The sequence below is a fragment of the Zonotrichia albicollis genome, chromosome 7, assembly GCF_047830755.1.
Source record: "Zonotrichia albicollis isolate bZonAlb1 chromosome 7, bZonAlb1.hap1, whole genome shotgun sequence".
In the NCBI taxonomy this organism is placed as follows: domain Eukaryota; kingdom Metazoa; phylum Chordata; class Aves; order Passeriformes; family Passerellidae; genus Zonotrichia; species Zonotrichia albicollis.
Window position 1 is genome coordinate 50,928,767 of NC_133825.1, and position 24,739 is coordinate 50,953,505.

At 47.0% G+C, this 24,739-nt stretch overlaps 5 long non-coding RNA genes across 5 annotated transcripts; all 5 read left to right on the forward strand.

Moving 5' to 3' along the window:
* Positions 1 to 1,219: 1,219 nt before the first annotated feature.
* On the forward strand, positions 1,220 to 2,820 carry LOC141729514 (uncharacterized). The gene is made up of 3 exons (XR_012581019.1): positions 1,220 to 2,283; positions 2,362 to 2,516; positions 2,741 to 2,820. It is a non-coding gene; the product is annotated as an uncharacterized LOC141729514 (long non-coding RNA).
* An 854-nt stretch (positions 2,821 to 3,674) lies between these two features.
* LOC141729738 (uncharacterized) lies at positions 3,675 to 5,275 on the forward strand. Its single transcript, XR_012581188.1, has 3 exons — positions 3,675 to 4,738; positions 4,817 to 4,971; positions 5,196 to 5,275. It is a non-coding gene; the product is annotated as an uncharacterized LOC141729738 (long non-coding RNA).
* A 73-nt stretch (positions 5,276 to 5,348) lies between these two features.
* On the forward strand, positions 5,349 to 7,725 carry LOC141729739 (uncharacterized). Its single transcript, XR_012581189.1, has 4 exons — positions 5,349 to 6,017; positions 6,095 to 7,190; positions 7,269 to 7,296; positions 7,648 to 7,725. It is a non-coding gene; the product is annotated as an uncharacterized LOC141729739 (long non-coding RNA).
* A 112-nt stretch (positions 7,726 to 7,837) lies between these two features.
* LOC141729737 (uncharacterized) lies at positions 7,838 to 10,208 on the forward strand. Its single transcript, XR_012581187.1, has 4 exons — positions 7,838 to 8,469; positions 8,547 to 9,643; positions 9,722 to 9,875; positions 10,100 to 10,208. It is a non-coding gene; the product is annotated as an uncharacterized LOC141729737 (long non-coding RNA).
* A 423-nt stretch (positions 10,209 to 10,631) lies between these two features.
* LOC141729735 (uncharacterized) lies at positions 10,632 to 17,554 on the forward strand. The gene is made up of 6 exons (XR_012581185.1): positions 10,632 to 10,924; positions 11,002 to 12,141; positions 12,532 to 12,624; positions 12,773 to 14,735; positions 15,939 to 16,145; positions 17,266 to 17,554. It is a non-coding gene; the product is annotated as an uncharacterized LOC141729735 (long non-coding RNA).
* Positions 17,555 to 24,739: the final 7,185 nt, after the last annotated feature.

The following is a 24,739-nucleotide window of genomic DNA, read 5'->3' on the forward strand; positions in this document are numbered from 1 at the left end:
TATCGTGTCTCAGGAGGGATCTGCCCAGTGTCAAGGATGATGTTTGAGATTGAGGCTTCAGGTGAGTTGAGGATTGTGAGTGGGAGAGGGAGGGTGAGCAGGTATCCAGTTAGGAGTTCTTGGGAGGGGGTTTGCAGGCAGCAGGGTGAGAAAGGGTGTTTATTTGTTTATTTGAGGGCCCCCCCCACAAGGCTTCTAGCAGAGGCATTCCCATGTCTTAGAGCACACAGAGTCATCCAGTGCACTCACAGGAATGCCATTTAACTTTGCCTTTCTCTAACCCAGGTGCCAGCCCTAATAAAGGCCACAGCCTTGGAATCAGGATGAAGCTGGAGCCTGAGGGAGCCAGGCACACTCAGGAGAGGGCAAGTAGCTGACTGGCTGGGATTTGGCCCGCATAACTCTGGACTCATTCTTTGGTTTTGGTTTTCTTTATTGTAGCTGACCGAGAGGCTCACAGGCCATCACGAGGCTCTCTGAAGCAGACTCATTTCAGGTGCAACGTGGATTCCCATCACCGATCATCCAAAAGATAAGTTGGGAGCCACGGCCTGGAGATGGGGGCGTAGCAGATTTGGAGTTCTTGGGACAGATTTAAAAATTAGCGGAGGGAAAAGCAAACTTGTCCAAGGGCCTCTTAGGACAGCTAAAGGGAGAGGCTCTACTTTTGATGGCAGCTTTCAGGCGGGCAGTGCAGAACAGCTCTGGTTTGTGTCGTGGTTTCCGGTGTGCCGTGTTCCCTAGTGTGTCTTTGGGGTCCCTTTTGCCTTCTTCCCTCGAGGCCCTCACCACAAGCATGATGTGTGGTGTTTGATGTCCCCCTGTTTGTCACGTTCTGTGTCACGGGTGTCTGCACACATATGGGTGCCGGAGCTGTTCTGCCATGCCGCATGGCCAGCTGCAATGGGACAAGCCCTGGGGAGTGTAAATTTGTAATGGGGGCTGTACTTGGGCTCTAGATGCTATTCCTAGATGGATCTGAGATCTTTGCAGCTTGTGAGTTATCCTGGTGGTGTTTGACACATGTTCTAACTTTCTTTCAGGTGCAGATGCATTGCATCCATGGCAGAGGGTCAGAGTTAGCAGGTGCCGGGCCTTCCTAGGAGCACGGTAAGTAGCAGACTGGTGGGGTTTTGGCCGATGCGGTGCCAAGATCAGGCACTGATGTTTGGTTCTCTTTACTCTAGCTGTCTGAGAGACACCAGCCCGGTGACAGCAGGACCTTCCCAGCTGACGAGATGGCCTTTCTTTGCACCTGGCACGGACCGGCATTGCCAGATGTCTGAGAGATAAGTAGAGGGCTATGACCCACAGAGGGGATGAAGGCAGGGTGCTGGTTTGGGAATTACTGGGAGGGGTTTTTGAGTCCAATTTGGCGGTGGGGGGGTGTCCATGAAGTGGCCCCTTAGGCCCCATGAAAGCCAAGTCTCACCTTTGATCACAGTGCTGAGGTGTTCAGGGCAGAGCAGTCCCGGTGTGTCTGGTGTCACTTGTCTGCTGTGCATTATGTGTTGTTTGTGTATCTCCTGTCTTTTACCTTAGCACATTGAGGGGCCTGTCAGAAACCTTGGCATCATTGTTAGCATCTGTGATCTCTGCATTCCTTGGCCTGGCACCCAGGCCAGAGATGTGATTCTGATACCTGTCTGAGCTCCCCAGTCAAAAGTTCTCTCTTTGGAAGCATCCAGTCAGATGTCTTGTCAGGTCTTGTTCTGAGCTGTACGGACAGCTGTGCCCCACCTGGATCCATTATGGTGGATTAGGGCTTGAAAGAATGTGAGGGCAGGCAGAGGATTCTGACCATAGGATTCCTAGGCATCCATCTTTACTGTTCTTGGAATCAATCATTCAGTTAGCATCTTCTTCCTGCAGTGTTCTCTGAGCCTCATCAGCTCACCGTCATTTTGAACTCAGTCATCTCCTTTTGCATGCTCTCAGTCCTTGCAGCCATTTTCCTTGCCAAGGGATTTCTGTTCCTGTTGTGTCCCCGTTGTGTGTCCTGTCCTGTCTGTCCTGTGTCACGGGTGTCAGCACACATTTGTGCCGGGGCTGCTCTGCCCTGCCGCATAGCCTGGTGCGATAGGAGAGGGCCCGGGGACTTGGAATGTGTAATGTGGGGTGTAGTTGGACTCTAGATGGGATTTGTAGATGGACACAGGACATCTGGAGCTCTTAAGTTGTCCTGCAACAGTGTGACTCTTGTCCTAACGTTTTTTTCAGATTCAGATGAATTAAATCTGGGCCAGAGGGCCCCATCCCGGGTGAGGGGATTCCCCCGAGCAGGTGAGGCCCCATTTGTCTGTGCAGCAGAAGTGTACATGGTGACTCTGTTAGAGCTCACTTCTTTGTCTTTCTTTTTAGGAAGTGAATCTGGATATCAGCAGTCAAGGTGAGCCGTGGAGAGAAGTGGTTGTTATTGCTCAGCTCTCAAGAACAACACCTTTTTCAGCAGCTTGATCATGTCACAAGAGGGATCTGCCCAGTGTCAAGGATGATGTTTGAGATTGAGGCTTCAGGTGAGTTGAGGATTGTGAGTGGGAGAGGGAGGGTGAGCAGGTATCCAGTTAGGAGTTCTTGGGAGGGGGTTTGCAGGCAGCAGGGTGAGAAAGGGTGTTTATTTGTTTATTTGAGGGCCCCCCCCACAAGGCTTCTAGCAGAGGCATTCCCATGTCTTAGAGCACACAGAGTCATCCAGTGCACTCACAGGAATGCCATTTAACTTTGCCTTTCTCTAACCCAGGTGCCAGCCCTAATAAAGGCCACAGCCTTGGAATCAGGATGAAGCTGGAGCCTGAGGGAGCCAGGCACACTCAGGAGAGGGCAAGTAGCTGACTGGCTGGGATTTGGCCCGCATAACTCTGGACTCATTCTTTGGTTTTGGTTTTCTTTATTGTAGCTGACCGAGAGGCTCACAGGCCATCACGAGGCTCTCTGAAGCAGACTCATTTCAGGTGCAACGTGGATTCCCATCACCGATCATCCAAAAGATAAGTTGGGAGCCACGGCCTGGAGATGGGGGCGTAGCAGATTTGGAGTTCTTGGGACAGATTTAAAAATTAGCGGAGGGAAAAGCAAACTTGTCCAAGGGCCTCTTAGGACAGCTGAAGGGAGAGGCTCTACTTTTGATGGCAGCTTTCAGGCGGGCAGTGCAGAACAGCTCTGGTTTGTGTCGTGGTTTCCGGTGTGCCGTGTTCCCTAGTGTGTCTTTGGGGTCCCTTTTGCCTTCTTCCCTCGAGGCCCTCACCACAAGCATGATGTGTGGTGTTTGATGTCCCCCTGTTTGTCACGTTCTGTGTCACGGGTGTCTGCACACATATGGGTGCCGGAGCTGTTCTGCCATGCCGCATGGCCAGCTGCAATGGGACAAGCCTTGGGGAGTGTAAATTTGTAATGGGGGCTGTACTTGGGCTCTAGATGCTATTCCTAGATGGATCTGAGATCTTTGCAGCTTGTGAGTTATCCTGGTGGTGTTTGACACATGTTCTAACTTTCTTTCAGGTGCAGATGCATTGCATCCATGGCAGAGGGTCAGAGTTAGCAGGTGCCGGGCCTTCCTAGGAGCACGGTAAGTAGCAGACTGGTGGGGGTTTGGCCGATGCGGTGCCAAGATCAGGCACTGATGTTTGGTTCTCTTTACTCTAGCTGTCTGAGAGACACCAGCCCGGTGACAGCAGGACCTTCCCAGCTGACGAGATGGCCTTTCTTTGCACCTGGCACGGACCGGCATTGCCAGATGTCTGAGAGATAAGTAGAGGGCTATGACCCACAGAGGGGATGAAGGCAGGGTGCTGGTTTGGGAATTACTGGGAGGGGTTTTTGAGTCCAATTTGGCGGTGGGGGGGTGTCCATGAAGTGGCCCCTTAGGCCCCATGAAAGCCAAGTCTCACCTTTGATCACAGTGCTGAGGTGTTCAGGGCAGAGCAGTCCCGGTGTGTCTGGTGTCACTTGTCTGCTGTGCATTATGTGTTGTTTGTGTATCTCCTGTCTTTTACCTTAGCACATTGAGGGGCCTGTCAGAAACCTTGGCATCATTGTTAGCATCTGTGATCTGTGCATTCCTTGGCCTGGCACCCAGGCCAGAGATGTGATTCTGATACCTGTCTGAGCTCCCCAGTCAAAAGTTCTCTCTTTGGAAGCATCCAGTCAGATGTCTTGTCAGGTCTTGTTCTGAGCTGTACGGACAGCTGTGCCCCACCTGGATCCATTATGGTGGATTAGGGCTTGAAAGAATGTGAGGGCAGGCAGAGGATTCTGACCATAGGATTCCTAGGCATCCATCTTTACTGTTCTTGGAATCAATCATTCAGTTAGCATCTTCTTCCTGCAGTGTTCTCTGAGCCTCATCAGCTCACCGTCATTTTGAACTCAGTCATCTCCTTTTGCATGCTCTCAGTCCTTGCAGCCATTTTCCTTGCCAAGGGATTTCTGTTCCTGTTGTGTCCCCGTTGTGTGTCCTGTCCTGTCTGTCCTGTGTCACGGGTGTCAGCACACATTTGTGCCGGGGCTGCTCTGCCCTGCCGCATAGCCTGGTGCGATAGGAGAGGGCCCGGGGACTTGGAATGTGTAATGTGGGGTGCAGTTGGACTCCAGATGGGATTTGTAGATGGACACAGGACATCTGGAGCTCTTAAGTTGTCCTGCAACAGTGTGACTCTTGTCCTAACGTTTTTTTCAGATTCAGATGAATTAAATCTGGGCCAGAGGGCCCCATCCCGGGTGAGGGGATTCCCCCGAGCAGGTGAGGCCCCATTTGTCTGTGCAGCAGAAGTGTACATGGTGACTCTGTTAGAGCTCACTTCTTTGTCTTTCTTTTTAGGAAGTGAATCTGGATATCAGCAGTCAAGGTGAGCCGTGGAGAGAAGTGGTTGTTATTGCTCAGCTCTCAAGAACAACACCTTTTTCAGCAGCTTGATCATGTCACAAGAGGGATCTGCCCAGTGTCAAGGATGATGTTTGAGATTGAGGCTTCAGGTGAGTTGAGGATTGTGAGTGGGAGAGGGAGGGTGAGCAGGTATCCAGTTAGGAGTTCTTGGGAGGGGGTTTGCAGGCAGCAGGGTGAGAAAGGGTGTTTATTTGTTTATTTGAGGGCCCCCCCCACAAGGCTTCTAGCAGAGGCATTCCCATGTCTTAGAGCACACAGAGTCATCCAGTGCACTCACAGGAATGCCATTTAACTTTGCCTTTCTCTAACCCAGGTGCCAGCCCTAATAAAGGCCACAGCCTTGGAATCAGGATGAAGCTGGAGCCTGAGGGAGCCAGGCACACTCAGGAGAGGGCAAGTAGCTGACTGGCTGGGATTTGGCCCGCATAACTCTGGACTCATTCTTTGGTTTTGGTTTTCTTTATTGTAGCTGACCGAGAGGCTCACAGGCCATCACGAGGCTCTCTGAAGCAGACTCATTTCAGGTGCAACGTGGATTCCCATCACCGATCATCCAAAAGATAAGTTGGGAGCCACGGCCTGGAGATGGGGGCGTAGCAGGTTGGGAGTTCTTGGGACAGATTTAAAAATTAGCGGAGGGAAAAGCAAACTTGTCCAAGGGCCTCTTAGGACAGCTAAAGGGAGAGGCTCTACTTTTGATGGCAGCTTTCAGGCGGGCAGTGCAGAACAGCTCTGGTTTGTGTCGTGGTTTCCGGTGTGCCGTGTTCCCTAGTGTGTCTTTGGGGTCCCTTTTGCCTTCTTCCCTCGAGGCCCTCACCACAAGCATGATGTGTGGTGTTTGATGTCCCCCTGTTTGTCACGTTCTGTGTCACGGGTGTCTGCACGTACTTTTGCTGGATCTGTTCTGCCCTGCCACATGGCCTGCTGCAATAAGAAAAGCCTGGGGAGTGTAAATTTGTAATGGGGGCTGTACTTGGGCTCTAGGTTCAATTTCTAGGTTGACATAAGGTGTTTGCAGCTTGTGAGTTATCCTGGTGGTGTTTGACACATGTTCTAACTTTCTTTCAGGTGCAGATGCATTGCATCCATGGCAGAGGGTCAGAGTTAGCAGGTGCCGGGCCTTCCTAGGAGCACGGTAAGTAGCAGACTGGTGGGGTTTTGGCCGATGCGGTGCCAAGATCAGGCACTGATGTTTGGTTCTCTTTACTCTAGCTGTCTGAGAGACACCAGCCCGGTGACAGCAGGACCTTCCCAGCTGACGAGATGGCCTTTCTTTGCACCTGGCACGGACCGGCATTGCCAGATGTCTGAGAGATAAGTAGAGGGCTATGACCCACAGAGGGGATGAAGGCAGGGTGCTGGTTTGGGAATTACTGGGAGGGGTTTTTGAGTCCAATTTGGCGGTGGGGGGGTGTCCATGAAGTGGCCCCTTAGGCCCCATGAAAGCCAAGTCTCACCTTTGATCACAGTGCTGAGGTGTTCAGGGCAGAGCAGTCCCGGTGTGTCTGGTGTCACTTGTCTGCTGTGCATTATGTGTTGTTTGTGTATCTCCTGTCTTTTACCTTAGCACATTGAGGGGCCTGTCAGAAACCTTGGCATCATTGTTAGCATCTGTGATCTCTGCATTCCTTGGCCTGGCACCCAGGCCAGAGATGTGATTCTGATACCTGTCTGAGCTCCCCAGTCAAAAGTTCTCTCTTTGGAAGCATCCAGTCAGATGTCTTGTCAGGTCTTGTTCTGAGCTGTACGGACAGCTGTGCCCCACCTGGATCCATTATGGTGGATTAGGGCTTGAAAGAATGTGAGGGCAGGCAGAGGATTCTGACCATAGGATTCCTAGGCATCCATCTTTACTGTTCTTGGAATCAATCATTCAGTTAGCATCTTCTTCCTGCAGTGTTCTCTGAGCCTCATCAGCTCACCGTCATTTTGAACTCAGTCATCTCCTTTTGCATGCTCTCAGTCCTTGCAGCCATTTTCCTTGCCAAGGGATTTCTGTTCCTGTTGTGTCCCCGTTGTGTGTCCTGTCCTGTCTGTCCTGTGTCACGGGTGTCAGCACACATTTGTGCCGGGGCTGCTCTGCCCTGCCGCATAGCCTGGTGCGATAGGAGAGGGCCCGGGGACTTGGAATGTGTAATGTGGGGTGTAGTTGGACTCTAGATGGGATTTGTAGATGGACACAGGACATCTGGAGCTCTTAAGTTGTCCTGCAACAGTGTGACTCTTGTCCTAACGTTTTTTTCAGATTCAGATGAATTAAATCTGGGCCAGAGGGCCCCATCCCGGGTGAGGGGATTCCCCCGAGCAGGTGAGGCCCCATTTGTCTGTGCAGCAGAAGTGTACATGGTGACTCTGTTAGAGCTCACTTCTTTGTCTTTCTTTTTAGGAAGTGAATCTGGATATCAGCAGTCAAGGTGAGCCGTGGAGAGAAGTGGTTGTTATTGCTCAGCTCTCAAGAACAACACTTTTTGCAGCAGATTTATCGTGTCTCAGGAGGGATCTGCCCAGTGTCAAGGATGATGTTTGAGATTGAGGCTTCAGGTGAGTTGAGGATTGTGAGTGGGAGAGGGAGGGTGAGCAGGTATCCAGTTAGGAGTTCTTGGGAGGGGGTTTGCAGGCAGCAGGGTGAGAAAGGGTGTTTATTTGTTTATTTGAGGGCCCCCCCCACAAGGCTTCTAGCAGAGGCATTCCCATGTCTTAGAGCACACAGAGTCATCCAGTGCACTCACAGGAATGCCATTTAACTTTGCCTTTCTCTAACCCAGGTGCCAGCCCTAATAAAGGCCACAGCCTTGGAATCAGGATGAAGCTGGAGCCTGAGGGAGCCAGGCACACTCAGGAGAGGGCAAGTAGCTGACTGGCTGGGATTTGGCCCGCATAACTCTGGACTCATTCTTTGGTTTTGGTTTTCTTTATTGTAGCTGACCGAGAGGCTCACAGGCCATCACGAGGCTCTCTGAAGCAGACTCATTTCAGGTGCAACGTGGATTCCCATCACCGATCATCCAAAAGATAAGTTGGGAGCCACGGCCTGGAGATGGGGGCGTAGCAGGTTGGGAGTTCTTGGGACAGATTTAAAAATTAGCGGAGGGAAAAGCAAACTTGTCCAAGGGCCTCTTAGGACAGCTAAAGGGAGAGGCTCTACTTTTGATGGCAGCTTTCAGGCGGGCAGTGCAGAACAGCTCTGGTTTGTGTCGTGGTTTCCGGTGTGCCGTGTTCCCTAGTGTGTCTTTGGGGTCCCTTTTGCCTTCTTCCCTCGAGGCCCTCACCACAAGCATGATGTGTGGTGTTTGATGTCCCCCTGTTTGTCACGTTCTGTGTCACGGGTGTCTGCACGTACTTTTGCTGGATCTGTTCTGCCCTGCCACATGGCCTGCTGCAATAAGAAAAGCCTGGGGAGTGTAAATTTGTAATGGGGGCTGTACTTGGGCTCTAGGTTCAATTTCTAGGTTGACATAAGGTGTTTGCAGCTTGTGAGTTATCCTGGTGGTGTTTGACACATGTTCTAACTTTCTTTCAGGTGCAGATGCATTGCATCCATGGCAGAGGGTCAGAGTTAGCAGGTGCCGGGCCTTCCTAGGAGCACGGTAAGTAGCAGACTGGTGGGGTTTTGGCCGATGGGGTGCCAAGATCAGGCACTGATGTTTGGTTCTCTTTACTCTAGCTGTCTGAGAGACACCAGCCCGGTGACAGCAGGACCTTCCCAGCTGACGAGATGGCCTTTCTTTGCACCTGGCACGGACTGGCATCGCCAGATGTCTGAGAGATAAGTAGAGGGCTATGACCCACAGAGGGGATGAAGGCAGGGTGCTGGTTTGGGAATTACTGGGAGGGGTTTTTGAGTCCAATTTGGCGGTGGGGGGGTGTCCATGAAGTGGCCCCTTAGGCCCCATGAAAGCAAAGTCTCACCTTTGATCACAGTGCTGAGGTGTTCAGGGCAGAGCAGTCCCGGTGTGTCTGGTGTCACTTGTCTGCTGTGCATTATGTGTTGTTTGTGTATCTCCTGTCTTTTACCTTAGCACATTGAGGGGCCTGTCAGAAACCTTGGCATCATTGTTAGCATCTGTGATCTCTGCATTCTTTGGCCTGGCACCCAGGCCAGAGATGCAATTCTGATACCTGTCTGAGCTCCCCAGTCAAAAGTTCTCTCTTTGGAAGCATCCAGTCAGATGTCTTGTCAGGTCTTGTTCTGAGCTGTACGGACAGCTGTGCCCCACCTGGATCCATTATGGTGGATTAGGGCTTGAATGAATGTGAGGGCAGGCAGAGGCTTCTGACCATAGGATTCCTAGGCATCCATCTTTGAATGATTGATTCCAAGAACAGTAGTTAGCATCTTCTTCCAGCAGTGTTCTCTGAGCCTCATCAGCTCACCGTCAGTTTGAACTCAGTCATCTCCTTTTGCATGCTCTCAGTCCTTGCAGCCATTTTCCTTGCCAAGAGATTTCTGTTCCTGTTGTGTCCCCGTTGTGTGTCCTGTCCTGTCTGTCCTGTGTCACGGGTGTCAGCACACATTTGTGCCGGGGCTGCTCTGCCCTGCCGCATAGCCTGGTGCGATAGGAGAGGGCCCGGGGACTTGGAATGTGTAATGTGGGGTGCAGTTGGACTCCAGATGGGATTTGTAGATGGACACAGGACATCTGGAGCTCTTAAGTTGTCCTGCAACAGTGTGACTCTTGTCCTAACGTTTTTTTTCAGATTCAGATGAATTAAATCTGGGCCAGAGGGCCCCAACCCCTGTGAGGGGATTCCCCCGAGCAGGTGAGGCCCCATTTGTCTGTGCAGCAGAAGTGTACATGGTGACTCTGTTAGAGCTCACTTCTTTGTCTTTCTTTTTAGGAAGTGAATCTGGATAGCAGCAGTCAAGGTGAGCCGTGGAGAGAAGTGGTTGTTATTGCTCAGCTCTCAAGCACAACAATTTTTCAGCAGCTTGATCATGTCACAAGAGGGATCTGCCCAGTGTCAAGGATGATGTTTGAGATTGAGGCTTCAGGTGAGTTGAGGATTGTGAGTGGGAGAGGGAGGGTGTGCAGGTATCCAGTTAGGAGTTCTTGGGAGGGGGTTTGCAGGCAGCAGGGTGAGAAAGGGTGTTTATTTGTTTATTTGAGGGCCCCCCCCCCAAGGCTTCTAGCAGAGGCATTCCCATGTCTTAGAGCACACAGAGTCATCCAGTGCACTCACAGGAATGCCATTTAACTTTGCCTTTCTCTAACCCAGGTGCCAGCCCTAATAAAGGCCACAGCCTTGGAATCAGGATGAAGCTGGAGCCTGAGGGAGCCAGGCACACTCAGGAGAGGGCAAGTAGCTGACTGGCTGGGATTTGGCCCGCATAACTCTGGACTCATTCTTTGGTTTTGGTTTTCTTTATTGTAGCTGACCGAGAGGCTCACAGGCCATCACGAGGCTCTCTGAAGCAGACTCATTTCAGGTGCAACGTGGATTCCCATCACCGATCATCCAAAAGATAAGTTGGGAGCCACGGCCTGGAGATGGGGGTGTAGCAGGTTGGGAGTTCTTGGGACAGATTTAAAAATTAGCGGAGGGAAAAGCAAACTTGTCCAAGGGCCTCTTAGGACAGCTAAAGGGAGAGGCTCTACTTTTGATGGCAGCTTTCAGGCGGGCAGTGCAGAACAGCTCTGGTTTGTGTCGTGGTTTCCGGTGTGCCGTGTTCCCTAGTGTGTCTTTGGGGTCCCTTTTGCCTTCTTCCCTCGAGGCCCTCACCACAAGCATGATGTGTGGTGTTTGATGCCCCCCTGTTTGTCACGTTCTGTGTCACGGGTGTCTGCACACATATGGGTGCCGGAGCTGTTCTGCCCTGCCGCATGGCCAGCTGCAATGGGACAAGCCCTGGGGAGTGTAAATTTGTAATGGGGGCTGTACTTGGGCTCTAGATGCTATTCCTAGATGGACCTAAGGTGTTTGCAGCTTGTGAGTTATCCTGGTGGTGTTTGACACATGTTCTAACTTTCTTTCAGGTGCAGATGCATTGCATCCATGGCAGAGGGTCAGAGTTAGCAGGTGCCGGGCCTTCCTAGGAGCACGGTAAGTAGCAGACTGGTGGGGTTTTGGCCGATGGGGTGCCAAGATCAGGCACTGATGTTTGGTTCTCTTTACTCTAGCTGTCTGAGAGACACCAGCCCGGTGACAGCAGGACCTTCCCAGCTGACGAGGTGGCCTTTCTTTGCACCTGGCACGGACCGGCATTGCCAGATGTCTGAGAGATAAGTAGAGGGCTATGACCCACAGAGGGGATGAAGGCAGGGTGCTGGTTTGGGAATTACTGGGAGGGGTTTTTGAGTCCAATTTGGAGGTGGGGGGGTGTCCATGAAGTGGCCCCTTAGGCCCCATAAAAGCAAAGTCTCACCTTTGATCACAGTGCTGAGGTGTTCAGGGCAGAGCAGTCCCGGTGTGTCTGGTGTCACTTGTCTGCTGTGCATTATGTGTTGTTTGTGTATCTCCTGTCTTTTACCTTAGCACATTGAGGGGCCTGTCAGAAACCTTGGCATCATTGTTAGCATCTGTGATCTGTGCATTCCTTGGCCTGGCACCCAGGCCAGAGATGCGATTCTGATACCTGTCTGAGCTCCCCAGTCAAAAGTTCTCTCTTTGGAAGCATCCAGTCAGATGTCTTGTCAGGTCTTGTTCTGAGCTGTACGGACAGCTGTGCCCCACCTGGATCCATTATGGTGGATTAGGGCTTGAAAGAATGTGAGGGCAGGCAGAGGATTCTGACCATAGGATTCCTAGGCATCCATCTTTACTGTTCTTGGAATCAATCATTCAGTTAGCATCTTCTTCCTGCAGTGTTCTCTGAGCCTCATCAGCTCACCGTCAGTTTGAACTCAGTCATCTCCTTTTGCATGCTCTCAGTCCTTGCAGCCATTTTCCTTGCCAAGGGATTTCTGTTCCTGTTGTGTCCCCGTTGTGTGTCCTGTCCTGTCTGTCCTGTGTCACGGGTGTCAGCACACATTTGTGCCGGGGCTGCTCTGCCCTGCCGCATAGCCTGGTGCGATAGGAGAGGGCCCGGGGACTTGGAATGTGTAATGTGGGGTGTAGTTGGACTCTGGATGGGATTTGTAGATGGACACAGGACATCTGGAGCTCTTAAGGTATCCTGCCTCCCTTTGACTTTTGTCCTGACTTTGTTTCAGATGCACCTCCTCAGGTGGCTGCAGTGGTTCTCTCGGTTCTATCTTCTCAAAGGATGTAGGTCTCAAGAATTCATCTTCCAGAAGTTATCTCCAGTCCTGGCTTGTGTTGTATGTACCTGTGGTGGCTTATGTTGTATGTACCTATACCATGTGTATCTATGTTGGATTATACGGTGTGTACTCACATTCTGTGTACCTATGTTGGCTTGTACTGTGTGTACTTACACAGCATGTAAGTGCGTTACCCTTTATTGTGTATACTTACACCCTGTGTACACTTGCAGTGTTTGCCTCAGCTGATACTGTCTGTACTTACATTGTGCCACTTATGATCGCAGCTGCCCTGCCCTGGCACGTAGTCACAGTTAGGTAGAACAGTTATAAAAGCTTTACTGTTCATCTGTCTTTTGTGGGATTTTGGGTAGATAATTTATTGGTCCAGAGTGGGGACAAGTCCTAGCTGTCAGCCACTCGTTGACCCTTCCTGTTGTCTCACAGGTCCCCTAGGCTTCTGATTTCCCCAGGGTCTGCCATTTACTTCAAGGAGCAGCAGCCAGAAGATGTGTCACAGCACGTTCTTCAGCGTCTCAGGTAAGGGCCGCAGTGAGCGTGTAAGTGGCAAGAGTGTGTCAGTGTGTGTGAGAGCACGTGGCTGTGTCTGTCTGTGTCTGCTCGTCTCTGCATGGGTGGGCACATGCTGACTGGATTTAACCTTGTGTATATGACTTTTGCTTTTCAGGTTTTGCAACTCATTTTTAAAGTTAGAATAAAAAATCCTCAGCCGGGTTATATTGTATGTACTGACATGGAATGTACCCATGTTGGCTTAAAACCCAGTAAAACAGACGAAGATGGGTAAGAAAAAACCCAGAAAAAAACCCCAACAAGATGGGCAAGAAAAAAACCCAGAAAAGAACCCGGAGACGGGCAAGAAAAAACCCAGAAAAAAACCCCGAAGATGGGCATGAAGAGACCCAGGAAAAACCCCCAAGATGGGCAAGAAAAACCCAGAGAAAACCCAGAAAAACAATTCCAAGGAGGGCAAGAAAAGACCCGGAAAACACCCAGAAAAAATCGCAACCAAAGTATAAATATATAAATGTCTTTCAAATATATAGAGAATTGTTAAATTATTTAAAATACAAAATAACATAAATGAATATCTGCATAGAGGATCCATAATACAAGTAATACTGTATATATCTTATTATAGTGTATTATAGGAAATAGATATAAATAAATTTATATCAATTTTATGTTTATCATATCTATAATTTGTTATATATTACACCATATTGATATAAGTTTTTTAAAGCAGTTTAACATAAAGGGGGGTTTTGTTTTTTATTTGGCAAAAGCAGGGGTTTTAGTACAAAAATGATAGATACAAATAATATAAAGGTAGAAATCTAAGTATAGAAAGAGATCATAAATAGGTAAAGGCTAATATAAAATTAAAAATCTAAGATAAAATAAGTTGTAGCAGTACATATGGTACATAATTTAAAAAATACTTTATTTCTATTATTTGAATAGGACACATATTATATATCATGATTAATATAATGCTTAAATATAAACTATAAATATAAATGGGAATATAGTCATGCAAGCTATAAATATAAAAATATTTCAATATAGTTTAAAAGCATAGAGCTTTTTTGTATTTTTAGTTAGTATGGGAATTTTATTTTAAATAATTAAAATTACATTTCTATCATGCTTTTAACATAGAAATATACAATAAATATAGAAAGATATTCATAAAACCACAAAATATAAATAAATATAAACAGTAGGAATAGACAGAATATATTTTATAAATTACATGCTACATCAATGTCCACTATAAATATGCATGTGAATATAAATACGAAAAATAGGACTATCAAATTGGTTTTAATAGGATTTTAAACCAAGGCGGTTTGTTTGGTTCTGGTCGGGTAAGAGGCAGGTTTTTGGCATTTATTTCAGAGCAGTTTTTGTCTGGGGTCGCCCCTGTTCTTTTTTGCCGCCGTCGCTGCCCGCAGCCCCGAGGCGCGCTGCGCCCCCGTCTGGGGCGGGCGGCAGTGCTGCCTCCTTGTGGGCAGAGCGCGGTACTGCAGCTGTGCGCCGGCAGGCAGGCGAGAGGCCGCCATGCTGGGAGTGGCGTGTCGCGGGTGTCTCGGACTTTTCGTTGACCTTCTCGAGATGGCGGGGAAGTGGAGGACCCCGGTGGGTGTAAGTGAACTGCCTGCATGGAATACCGACGTCATGGCGGCCCCGACGGATTTTTCTGCGGCGTTTGAAGCGTATCCGATACATGCTGTGGGCTCAGCGTTGCCGCGGGCGGGCGTATTTCTGCGGGTTTGTGACAGGCATCTGGGTTAACCTGGCCTGTCTGCGCCGGGGTCCTCTCATGCCCGCTCTCCCGCCCTCAGCGAGCCGTGCCGGGCTGAACTGTTCCGAAGAGCCGAGTGTGGCCGAAAATAACCGAGTTTAGCTTAAGAGACCAGGATAGCCAAGTGTAGCTGACATTAGCCGCGTTAGGACAAAGAGCCGCGTGAGACCGAGGTTGGCCAGTAGCCGGGAGTGGCCTGGTGGCTCCTGAAATTCCACGATAGGCAGGATGGTTCCCAGACCCAAGCTGGCCCCAGTGCCAAGTCGGGCTGACGTGATAGCGCCTCGTGGCTCCTGCAGTGTGCCATCCAGAAGCGGGGCAGGTGAGTTTTGTTTGCCAGGGAAAAGGACCGTGGTTTGTGGGGGGGGGGGCTGTGGCTGGGGGTGGCCGGCTGGCTCCTGAAATTCTTTGGTATGCAGGGTGGTTCCCAGACCCAAGGTGGCACCAGTGCCAAGTCAAAACTTCACTTGTCCTAGTTTAGATTTCTGATGTGGAGGAGCAGAAGTGCCACCTGATATGGAATTTGGTGCTCTCTGTGGAGTGACATCCTGTAAAATTTCTGTCCCAGAAATTCTGTCACGATGGCTCTGCTCCATAAAGAATGACACGGCCTGATTGTCAGCAATTTTTGCTTCTGCAATAGTGTAAAAATGCTAAAATTTGAACACTGCCTATAATTTCAAAAGAAAATATTTTAAAACTTGAAGTGATAGCTAAAATTAGGCCTGAAAGGTAGCAAGAGCAGGTAGCAAGAATATTTCTCCCTGCTTGTAGATATACTATTCATTCAAAAATTTGCTGATGGAGAGATTCTTTCATGTATTTAGTGACCTTTAGAAATGTATTCCCCTAGTGTTTTGAGTTGATAGAATCATGGAATAATTCAGGTTGGAAGGGGCTCTAAAGATCACCTCATTCCAAGCCTGCTGCCGTGGGCAGGGACGTGGTTCCATAGAGCAGGTTGCTCTGAGCCTGATGCCAGAGCACCAATGGGCCTGGAACACTTCCAGGGATGGGGCAGCCCCAGCATCTGTGAGCAAGCTGTGCCAGCCAGGTGCCAGAGGAGGAAGAAAGCCCTTCCCACGTGGAGCAGAGGCTGCTGCAGCTTCGCGTAGCCTCGTGTCACCGAGCGTGTGAGACAAAAGAGCCCTTCCCGTGGAGGGGTATCGGCGCTGACGGATCTTTTTTGGGAGAAGCGGAGCAATGGAACGCCAGAGCAGCCTTCAGTTCTTCTGGCAGAGCTGGGAACAGCTTGAAGCAGGAGCAGAGCTGGCCTGGTGCCTGCCAGCTCTGCAGGCAGTGGGGATGGAGAAGCTGCAGTTACCTGTCTGCTTGGCTGAGTCTTTAAAAAGGAGGCACTTTTCTGTAGTTCCTTTTCTATAAGCATTACGTGAAAGTTCCCCCTAGAAGTCCAAAGGCAGCTGTTTTCTTAGCAGGAGGAAGTCAGGAGGAGGCAAAGCGGGCAAAGACATCAGATAAGTCGGGATAAAATTCTTGGCTAACCTGTTTTTTCCCCTTCCTCCAGACAGCCAGTTCTGAAGCACTGAGCAGAGATCTGCCCGGGAGGAAGAGCAGAGCCAATCTCTGAGAGCTGACGCGCGAGCTGTGGTGAGGACAGCTGCTCCCTGCCTGCAGCCTGCCTTGGTGTGGGAGCTGCTGAGCTGCCATTCCTGTGGTGGGAGTGTTTCTCCTCTCATTGAGCCAAGCCAGAGACCTGCTAGGGAAGGAGCAGGTAAGGTTTAAGTACCGAGATCTCCCCAGTAAGAAGTGAGGTGACAAAAGGAAATGGCCTCAAGTTGCAGCAGGGAAGGCTTAGATTGGCTTTGAGGACCAATTTCTTCACTGAAAGGGTGGTCAGGCATAGGAGCAGGCTGCCCAGGGCAGTCCCCATTGCTGGAGACATTTAAAGCATGGCAAGATGTGGTGTTTCGGGACCTGATTGGGGTGGGGGCTTGGCAGTGCTGGGGCAGCAGCCGGGCTCGATGACCTTAGAAGGCTTTTGCAGCCTAAAGGACGCTATGGTTCTGGAAAGCCTCGACCCCTGTGGCTCTAACACAGCACCTGGATGCTGACGGAAGGAGGCTGGTGATAGAGCCTGGAGGTCCCTGTCCCACGGGGAGGGAGAGGACAAGGCAGTGTCGCCTGCAGGGAGGGTCTCGTCCCCAGAGGGCAGTCAGCGACTCCATCCCTGCCCGGGGCTCTGGGTGCAGCCTCGGGGTGGACACCTGCCCTCAGGTTTCCCTCTGGGCACCCGGGAAGGGAACCGGGTCCATCCGTGTGGCAGCTCCAGGGCCTGCAGGCTTTGGGGCTTTGCAGCTGTGTGCCTTGTCACAGGGTGGCAGGGACGTGACGCTGCCTGGGCACGCTGCTGGCCTGGGATCCTTGCTGCTTTCCTCCTTATCCCATATGGATTTAGCAGCAATCTTCTTCTATCTTTTCTTTAAAACTGTCCTTGGGAGAGTGCAAAGAGAGGGTAATCAGTTATGTCAAAGCCTACGTATTTTACCTGTTGGCACTTAAGAGAAAAGACAAAAGCCTGCTTGGCATCCTTCTGCCTGGAAGTGATTGTGACCCAGGGAAGTGAGGAAGGGGCTGGCCGAGGTCACTGAGGCTCTGAGATGGAGGTGAGTTTGCATCCCAGTTTATTGGAACGGAGGCTCATCAGAAGTTTCCTCGGCTGTCTAAGGCACAGAGCCCTGGAGCCCAGTAAGCCTGAGCTGCTGCATGCTTGCTGTGAGCCTTGGGGTGAGCGTGCATCGTTGCAGGCTTGGGATGGATTGAAATGTGCTGAGGAAACCGGAGGGAGGGAGGGAGGGAAATGCTCTGTTAACATGTGCCAATTCTTCTGTCAGACTCATCACGGCAGGACGGCGTGAAGGCTGAAAGCGTAAGAAGATGTGGAGGGAAGCAGAGAATCTGACAGGAGCATCGAACGCGCGAGTGCACGAATTTTGCTTTTTGCTTGGATGTAAACTCAGGAGTTGAAAGGAATTTGGGAGTGAGAAGGGACATTTCAGAAGGTGAAGAAGAAAAAGAAGTTGTTGTTGTTGTTACAGGCCTGGCAAAATCTTTTGTTCTAGCTAATAAAAGAAGTTAGTTTAAATAAAAAAAAGAAAAAAAAAGTAGTTTTTCTTTACCTGACTATTATATTCATTGGTGGTATATGGTGTGTTGTTTAATTTCTTGGTATGATTAACTCAGTGTAAGTTGTTTTTTGAGTGAACTAACTTTCTGGATGGGTTGGTTTGTATTTGAGGCAGGATTGATTTCAATAGGTTTCTTTCATAGACTTGTGATAGGTATTACTGGGGTTTTGGCTTTGTTTACTGTATGCATAAACATACAGCTTTGGTTGGGCCAGCTGGGCTGCCGGAGTTTGTGGGTGTGAATTTATTCGATGGCTTTTGTTAAATGCAGTGTTTAATTTTTGAAAGGTTTTTCAATGTAGTGGTTTTAAGGTGGTTTTTAGAATTGATTGTATGGTTTGATGTTGTTTATAGTTGCTGTCCGGTAAGGGATGTGGTGTGAGTACTTGAACGTTATGGTTTTGGTTTTCCTAAGTTCCGTTTTCTTTCTGGTTCGATAGGTTTTTTTAGTTTTATTTTTGGTGCCAGGGGTATTCACGTGGTGGGTGAAAAAACATAGGCAATATGTTTTTTAATTTGGGTAGTGATATTTTTTAGTATTTTAACAGTTTAGATTTTTTATTTTTATGCTTTGAATTAGTTTTCTTTTAATTTTAAATTAAGTTTTATAGATTATTGGTTTTTATTTGTGCATTAGCATAAAGGTAGAGCTTTGGGGGCTTCTTTTAGTACTGTTTAGTTTTGAGTCTAGTGAGTTGGTTTGATTTAATTTTTAGTGGGTGTTTGTTTTTCTTAGCAGTTGTGTCATTTTCAAGGTGTATTTGAGGTTTTTGGGGTTTTTGAGATATTGGTTTAGGAGGACGTTTATGATGAGCATGTGCGCAGGTTTTGGGCTAGTTGAAGTGGGATTTAAAATTTATTTTGGGTTAGGTTTATTTGAGTGTTTATGAGGGTTCAGTGTTGTGGGATGTTTGTTCCGTTAGTAATAAAAATAGGTTTTGTTTTGATGTGCTGCGATGGGATGAGCGTGTGCTGCGTGCCGGTGCTGACAAAGGTACGGTATTGTTGTGGCTCTGAAGTGACGGGTTAATGAATTCATATGGTTTAATATAGAGATGGAAATAGAAATAAATATACATTTAAAAAGAAATATAACATTAGAGTGGTAAACATAAATATAGAGAACAGATACATATATAAAACTATAATTCATGGTATGGAATTGTAAGATATTATCACATAGATAAATGATAGTCTATTATATATATGCACAAAGATATATAAATATAGATTGTAAATATAAAAATACTTAAATATAGTTAAATTGGGGGTTTTATTAGGTTGTAGACCTGTTTTTATTAATAAATCATATAAATAGAAAAAAATAAAAATTCAGATACAAATATATAGGGAAATACAAATATCTATAAATATTGATATTAAATAAATCCAAGTAAAAGAAATATACAATACAGAAATTTTCTATCTATGCTTATATTAGAGGGCATTCTCCCTAAGATATATATAATATCTATGAATATAATGAATAAAAATTATCAATCTAAATATGATTATAATTTTGAAAGATAAAGTTACTTGTTAAATTTTAAATGTGGTTGAAATAAAGAAGTGTCCTTGGTTTTTATTTGGTTAGAGGCAGGAGTTTTATTTTAAATAATAGAAGTGTTATAGAAATGTGAATCTTAAGATAGAAATAGATAATAAATATATAAAGGGAGATTGCTAAACTATGACTACAAATTGAACTATAAATATAGGTAAGTAATATGAAGAGTTGTAGTATAGAATATAAATAACATGATACGGCAATATAAATTATAAATGGGAATATAAATATAAAAGTAGGTAAGTATAGTTTAAAAGAAAGGGAATTTTTTGGCTTTTATTTAAGTAGAGGCAGGGGTTTTATTTTAAATAAGTGTTACAGAAGTAAAAATCTTGACGCAGAAATATATAGTCAATGTATAAAAATATGTATAAAAATATATAACTGCTCGCATCAGATGTAATATAGAATATAAATTTATGTACAAATTGAGATTGATAAAGATAAATGTATAAGTAAGCAATATACATTAATGTACATTATAAATGCAAATAGGAATATAAAAATCAGACATAAGGATAAAACCTATTTAAATATTGTTTGAAAGAAAGGGTTGGGGTTTTTTTTATTCTTACTGGGTTAGAGGCAGGGTTTTTATTTTAAATGATATGAATGTAGATATTATTGGTATATATTTCTCAATATTGAGATATACAATCAAGATATAAATATAGATATAAACACAAAATATAAGTAAATAGAGATAATAGGAAGAGATGTAATGGAGAATACAAATAACAGCATACGTAAGTATACATTTTAAATGTAAATGTGAATATGGACCTGAAAAATAGAATTTTAAAAAATATTGAAATACAGTTGAGAAGAAAGGGTTTTCTTTTTGGCTTTAACGTGGGTGGAGGCAGGGGTTTTATTTTAAATAATGGAAGTGCTGCAGAAGTAAAAATCCTCACACTGAAAGATATAATAAATATATAAAGATCTGAATAAAAATACGAAAAAAAATAGAAGTAATAGGAAGAGTTGTAACATAGAATATAAATTTATAAATAAATGGGAAAATAGAAATGCAAAATCGAACACACATCAGTATAGAATTTAAATATAAATGTGGATCTAAATTTGAAAAATATTATTTAAAAAAAAATTAAATACAGTTGAAATGAAAGGGGTTTGTATTTGGCATGTATGGGTGGACGCAGGGGTTTTATTTTGAATCCTGCAAGTGTTAGAGAAGTAAAAATCCTAAGAGAAATGTATACTTCCAATGTAAAAATAGGTATATTTCGAGCGGGGCCGAATTGTTCGGTAGAGGCGAAGAGCCGAGTGTTGCCGAAAAGAGCCGACTTGAGTCGAAGAGCCGAGTGTGGCCGAACAGAGGCGACTTGAGCCGAAGAGCCGAGTGTGGCCGAACAGAGCCGACTTGAGCCGAAGAGCCGAGTGTGGCCGAAAACAGCCGAGTTTACACTAAGAGCCGATGATAGCCGACTGGAATCGATAGCCGAGGGTAGCCGACACTGGCCGCATTTAGACAATGCGCCGAGTGTGACCGAGTTTAGCCCAAGCGTGCCGAGTTGGGCCGAAGAGCCGAACTGAAACGAGTTTAGACCAAGAGCCGAAGCAAGCCGAATTGAGCCGAGTTTCTTTAAACAGAACCGAAGGACGCCGCAGCGCTCTCCCTGCAGGTCTCCGGGGCACACGGTAGGGGGCGCTGTATAAAGTAAGTATAAAATATCCACTCTCTATAGGAAGGAATAAAAGCTCTATGTCACGTGCAGCAGTAGAAAATTTCAGGCTCCCAGGGAATAAATAGTTTTCTTTAAATCATTTTCGTTTTGGAGGTTTTTTTTACTCCCAGGTAGCCCGAAAGTTTCTAGTGCTGCTTTTTTATTCTAAAGCTAGAAAGGAAAACCAAGATCAGAAATAGAAAAAAGGGAAGGGAAGGAAAGGAAAGGAATCAGGACCACAAGAGGGAAGGGAAGGGGTGAAAAGCAGAGTGAAAAAGGAAAAAAGAGTTGGAGCGAAAAAGAGAGGGCATTCGGGAGGAGCGTTGCTGCCTCAGGTCCTTCCCCGCCCTGGGGCGAAGGACCCGTTTGATGCCCGGGAGGGACTGCAGCTCCCGGTGGCGGAGGACGAAGCAGTGGCTGTCAGCCCGAGACTACAACTCCCGGCAGGCCCTGCTGCCGGCGAGGCGTGTGACGCAACGGCTGACGCGGCGCATGAGTGGCTGGCGTGCCAGGCGGCCGCGCGGGGCTGTGCGCGGGCAGCCCCCGGCGCCTCTCCAGCGCGGGATGGCGCTGCGGCGGCGACGCCGGAGGGGCGAAACCTCCGTCTGGCCGCCCGCACGGAGCTGAGCAGCGCGGAAGGGGCGTCGGTCCGGTTCTTCGGCCTTACTGAGCGGTAGCGATGGCGGAGGGCGAGGCGGTGCTTTGCTGCCGCGGGCCGGGAGCTGCAGGAGCCGCCCCGGGCGAGCGGCGCCGGGCGCTCCCGCGGTCCCGGTGGGGCGGCTGCCCTCAGGCTGGCGGAGGCGCAGCAGCCCCCGAGCTGCAGCCGTCTCCCTCGGGCTGCTGCCGGTGCTGCGGGCGGAGGCGGCTCCGCCGCGTGTTGGGCGTTGCGAGCAGAGAGCGCTGCGATATCGCCGGAATGACTGGGCTGCTGCCTGCGCTAGTGCTCGAGGCTCTTTCTGCCATGCAAACGGATGGAGCGGCGCTGAGCGGTAAAGCCAGAGATGGCCGGGAGAATGCCCAGCGCAGGGAGCAGGCGGGCTGTATCCTTCCGATGGCACAGGTGCGATCTGCAAACTCATCCCCTTCTGCCCCTGCCCTCCCGAGCCCCAGGGAAAGTGCTTTCCAGCATTGTCGGGCTTCTGAAAGACAAAACTTGTGATTTGACACTAGCATCCAGAAAAGCTTTCTGTCTAGATTAGCAAATGCCTAAATTGTTCTTGGTTACATCCCATGACCGGTTTTAGGCAGTGACTTTATACTGCTTTTAGGATTTTCTTGTACCAAGGTGAGAAAATAGGCAGGTCTGATAGTGGTTTCACTTTTTTTCTACTTCACGTTCCATGAGATTCTTTTATCCAAGCACTTGTTTTAAAATTGTACTGTAGGCGTTTATGGTTCACTTTTTTTTTCTTTGCAGCACCCGTGACTTTTTTTTTTTCTGTAAATTGGTAGTAAATATAGCTGAGTAAAATGACCTTGGTTTTCTTCTTTCTTTTTCAACTGAGTTGTTTTTATTAAAAATCCTATTTGAATATGTAGAAAAAGTGGGTGTGTCCTGTAATATATCCTAGCTTTTCTTGTTTACAGGGTACTCAGAAAATATGTCTCCCTTAGAGTCCCACAGAAACGTTCTCAGTGCGATCTCTGTCAAGGTATTCATTTACAAATAAGTGATCCCTTTAGATATTTGACTGTGTACCTTTTCCTGTAATTCAGAGCTTGCGTTCCGTGGCTTTTATGATAAACCTATAAAACATGTAAAAATGGTTTTGCACGTCTTAATTGTTGCAGGCAGCACTAAGTGGATTTAGAGCCTGTTCTTGACCAGACAAAGGGAAAAAGTGTGACTTTGATGCTGAACTTGTCATTTTTCATTGGACTTGTCTTTAATTATTCAGGAATAGAGAGAACTAGAAAAAGAGAGAAATAGAATTGGTTATTGAGCACTCCTCAAATGCTCACCGTGATTCAGTGCAGAGCCGAAGTGAAGGGTGATGGAACAGAGCTCTGTGCTTTAGAAGGAAATAAATTTAAACCTGACCTCCACACAGTGTCTCACTAACTTCTGTTGTTTTAAAATACCAAATACGTTTAGGAAGTGTTGGAAGTTAGTATTTTGGGAAAGAAATGGCAGTTCCACAGAACATTGCATTTAACAGAGGCTCTCGGAACGATTCATGTTGTAACTGCTGTCACTGCAATCGGTTGGTGGTTCAGCCTTGAAATGTGCACTTGCCCTTCTATAAAGCACTGTTTTGTTTGCCTTTCAGTGCTATGAGTCTTGATAAATTGGAGAAGAGCCCAAGAGAAATTTTTCCTCCCTTGGTATAAAAGGTAGGAAGTGACTTTTTTTGGTTTGGTTCTTTTTCTTTATTATTTTCTGGAAATAAAAGTAATTAAGTATAGGTACGACTGGTTTGTTTCTTCCAGTAGCAGGTGATAATAATAGTAGTAGTAATAGTAAAAATAATAATAGAAATAATAATAGTAACGTAATACTACTTAAACTGTCTTTATCCATTGAACTGGCCATTTCAAATCAAAACTTGTAAACACAAATCAAACCATCATCCTTGTAGAATCTTTCACAGCAGTGGGCTAAAGATCCTGGTTTTGTTGACAGGATTTATCGGTTCTGGAAGAACAAGAGGGAAGTACAAGCCTAACTACTTCTAGCTCACAGACCCGCCCAGTGAATACAGCTTTGTATTTTGATGGGCTTGTGATGACTTTGAAATCAATTGCTCATTACAGTAAAAAAAAAAAAAAATGTTTTTTTGAACGTGACAGCAGAAATAACTTTCAGTACCAACTTAATAATAATAGATCGCCAATTTAAGTTAAAAATTCATGCTATACTATCAAAATTTAAAGGTAAAATATTATGTATCAGGTGATGGTATAAAGTGTATGTTCTAATGTGTAGGATGTATGCAAAGATACATACCTGAAAGTCCTTAGAGGAAACAAATTTTTATGTCTGCTGTTTGACTGTTTATCATACAATATTTGGTTTTATTTCCCAGGGATCGGTGAATTTTAACTTTGGAGTCCTCTATGCTAAGGATGCTCGGCTTACAGATGATGAAATGTTCAGTAATGGTGAGTTTTTCACCTTCTCTTTAGTTGCTATGCTGATCTGAATAAGAAAAAAACAAAAGCTAGAGAAAAAAAAAGGATGGTTTATTATTTTTTACGCTGTTATGTTTGTTTCCTCAGTATTTGCTGCAGCTCTGCTTACCCAAACTTTGGGTTCCTTCTGTCCCACTGGGAGTCGCCGGATTTGGTTGCATCTGGTGAAATTCACCCTGAGACCTTGGAGAACCAGCTCAAACTACGTGAGAGCCATTTGCAGTTCTCTCCAGACACCTGGAGAATGGGTGATGCTTCTGAGGATCTGGCAAGTGTACTTCTATCAAATCTCAGTCTGTGAAATTTCTGGGGAAAACCCTTCTGTGTACCGAAGGGTTCAAACTCTGGTGAGGATCCAGTTATCAGGTGCTCACCTGCATGGTTCCAGCTCTTAAAGCGAACACTTGTACTCTTGCCCTGTAGTTTATATCTATCGTATTTTTGTTATTTTGCAAGATTTTACGGCTTTGCAAAATATTGTGCATTTGACTCTTTGGAACCTGTCAGATCGTTCTTTGGTGCAGCACCACCTCATGGGACACTTGGCTGCTGTCCTGAAGGGGTTGGTCGTAAATCCTGGAGGGTTTATAAGTCTTCTGTCCCCAGGGAGCTATCGTGCTTTGTTTGCTTTTGTTCTGTTTGTTAGGTGCTGCTTCTCATTGGAAGTATGAATTTCAAACTACCCTGTTCTTTTTTTAACTGTTTTCCTGGTTCTCTCCCTACGGCAGGGAAAGACTCTCGTGTCCTTGTCGTCAGGCTCGGTGCTGTCCAAGAAGATACAGAGACTAAAAAA